Source organism: Rhamphochromis sp. 'chilingali' (assembly GCF_963969265.1).
Source record: "Rhamphochromis sp. 'chilingali' genome assembly, chromosome: 1".
Classification (NCBI taxonomy): Eukaryota; Metazoa; Chordata; class Actinopteri; order Cichliformes; family Cichlidae; genus Rhamphochromis; species Rhamphochromis sp. 'chilingali'.
Genome location: NC_137929.1, coordinates 16,273,960 through 16,277,499, shown reverse-complemented (window position 1 = coordinate 16,277,499; position 3,540 = coordinate 16,273,960).

Sequence of the window (3,540 nt, the reverse complement as noted above, 5' to 3'; positions counted from 1 at the left end):
CTGTGTCTTCTAGCTGAGGCGACTTACACCACACCAGGGCCTGTGGCTGCTGGCTGAGGCCAATTACACCACACCAGGGTCTGTGGCTCTTGCTCAGGCCACTTACACCACACCAGGGCCTGTGGCACTGGCTGAGGCCACTTACACCACACCAGGGCCTGTGGCTGCTGGCTGAGGCCACTTACACCACACCAGGGCCTGTGGCTGCTGGCTGAGGCCACTTACACCACACCAGGGCCCTTTTGCTGCTGGCTGAGGCCACTTACACCACACCAGTGCCTGTGGCTTCTGGCTGAGGCGACTTACACCACACCAGGGCCTGTGGCTGCTGGCTGAGGCCACCTACACCACACCAGGGCCTGTGGCTGCTGGCTGAGGCCAGTTACACCACAACAGAGCCTGTGGCTGCTGGCTGAAGCCACTTACACCACACCAGGGCCTTAGTTGCTATTGAGGCCACTTACACCACACCAGGGCCTGTGGCTGCTGGCTGAGGCCACCTACACCACATCAGGGCCTGTGGCTGCTGGCTGAGGCCACTTACACCACACCAGGGCCTGTGGCTGCTGGCTGAGGCCACTTACACCACACCAGGGCCTGTGGCTGCTGGCTGAGGCCACCTACACCACACCAGGGCCTGTGGCTGCTGGCTGAGGCCAATTACACCACACCAGGGCCTGTGGCACTGGCTGAGGCCACTTACACCACACCAGGGCCTGTGGCTCTTGCTCAGGCCACTTACACCACACCAGGGCCTGTGGCACTGGCTGAGGCCACTTACACCACACCAGGGCCTGTGGCTGCTGGCTGAGGCCACCTACACCACACCAGGGCCTGTGGCTGCTGGCTGAGGCGACTTACACCACACCAGGGCCCTTTTGCTGCTGGCTGAGGCCACTTACACCACACCAGTGCCTGTGGCTTCTGGCTGAGGCGACTTACACCACACCAGGGCCTGTGGCTGCTGGCTGAGGCCACTTACACCACACCAGGGCCTGTGGCTGCTGGCTGAGGCCACTTACACCACACCAGGGCGTGTGGCTGCTGGCTGAGGCCACCTACACCACACCAGGGCCTGTGGCTGCTGGCTGAGGCGACTTACACCACACCAGGGCCCTTTTGCTGCTGGCTGAGGCCACTTACACCACACCAGTGCCTGTGTCTTCTAGCTGAGGCGACTTACACCACACCAGGGCCTGTGGCTGCTGGCTGAGGCCAATTACACCACACCAGGGTCTGTGGCTCTTGCTCAGGCCACTTACACCACACCAGGGCCTGTGGCTGCTGGCTGAGGCCACTTACACCACACCAGGGCCTGTGGCTGCTGGCTGAGGCCACTTACACCACACCAGGGCCTGTGGCTGCTGGCTGAGGCCACCTACACCACACCAGGGCCTGTGGCTGCTGGCTGAGGCCACTTACACCACACCAGGGCCCTTTTGCTGCTGGCTGAGGCCACTTACACCACACCAGGGCCTGTGGCTTCTGGCTGAGGCCACTTACACCACACCAGGGCCTGTGGCTGCTGGCTGAGGCCACTTACACCACACCAAGGCCTGTTGCTCTTGCTCAGGCCACTCACATCACACCAGGCCCTGCGCTTCTGGCCGAGGCCATCTTCACCAAACCAGGCCCTGTGCTGCTTGCTGTGGCCATGTACAACACACCAGGCCCTGTGCTGGTCCCTGAGGCCATCTTCAACAATCCAGGGCCTGTGCTGTTGGATAAATGCCAAACTGAGCCTTTGGGTTAGGGTATTATGCAAACATGCAGGTATGGTTATAGGATTGTCTTCGTAACTTCAGGTACTTGCCACCTAATCACTTGAATCCATAAATTGAGACATTGTGCTGTCGCCAGCAGCTTACGGCCATACCACCCTGAGCACGCCCGACCTCGTCTGATCTCGGAAGCTAAGCAGGGCTGGGCTTGGTTAGTACTTGGATGGGAGACTGCCTGGGAATACCTGGTGCTGTAAGCCTTTCATTTTCATGTCATTGAACCGCTTTTGATCCAGAGAAGGGGTGTATTAAAAGACCAAAAGCAGCTGCCCATTAATGAGGGCACATTAACGACACTGCTTTTGGCTCTTTTCCAATGTCTTGTGCTGCTAGCTGATGCAACCTACACCACACAAGGGCCTGAGTGACCGGCTGGGGCCACTTACACCACATCAGGGCCTGTGGCTCTGGCTGAGGCCACTTACACCACACCAGGGCCTGTGGCTGCTGGCTGAGGCCACCTACACCACACCAGGGAATTAGTTGCTATTGAGGCCAATTACACCACACCAGGGTCTGTGGCTCTTGCTCAGGCCACTTACACCACACCAGGGCCTGTGGCTCTTGCTCAGGCCACTTACACCACACCAGGGCCTGTGGCACTGGCTGAGGCCACTTACACCACACCAGGGCCTGTGGCTGCTGGCTGAGGCCACTTACACCACACCAGGGCCTGTGGCTGCTGGCTGAGGCCACTTACACCACACCAGGGCGTGTGGCTGCTGGCTGAGGCCACCTACACCACACCAGGGCCTGTGGCTGCTGGCTGAGGCCACTTACACCACACCAGGGCCCTTTTGCTGCTGGCTGAGGCCACTTACACCACACCAGTGCCTGTGTCTTCTAGCTGAGGCGACTTACACCACACCAGGGCCTGTGGCTGCTGGCTGAGGCCAATTACACCACACCAGGGTCTGTGGCTCTTGCTCAGGCCACTTACACCACACCAGGGCCTGTGGCACTGGCTGAGGCCACTTACACCACACCAGGGCCTGTGGCTGCTGGCTGAGGCCACTTACACCACACCAGGGCCTGTGGCTGCTGGCTGAGGCCACTTACACCACACCAGGGCCTGTGGCTGCTGGCTGAGGCCACCTACACCACACCAGGGCCTGTGGCTGCTGGCTGAGGCCACTTACACCACACCAGGGCCCTTTTGCTGCTGGCTGAGGCCACTTACACCACACCAGTGCCTGTGGCTTCTGGCTGAGGCGACTTACACCACACCAGGGCCTGTGGCTGCTGGCTGAGGCCACTTACACCACACCAAGGCCTGTTGCTCTTGCTCAGGCCACTCACATCACACCAGGCCCTGCGCTTCTGGCCGAGGCCATCTTCACCAAACCAGGCCCTGTGCTGCTTGCTGTGGCCATGTACAACACACCAGGCCCTGTGCTGGTCCCTGAGGCCATCTTCAACAATCCAGGGCCTGTGCTGTTGGATAAATGCCAAACTGAGCCTTTGGGTTAGGGTATTATGCAAACATGCAGGTATGGTTATAGGATTGTCTTCGTAACTTCAGGTACTTGCCACCTAATCACTTGAATCCATAAATTGAGACATTGTGCTGTCGCCAGCAGCTTACGGCCATACCACCCTGAGCACGCCCGACCTCGTCTGATCTCGGAAGCTAAGCAGGGCTGGGCTTGGTTAGTACTTGGATGGGAGACTGCCTGGGAATACCTGGTGCTGTAAGCCTTTCATTTTCATGTCATTGAACCGCTTTTGATCCAGAGAAGGGGTGTATTAAAAGACCAAA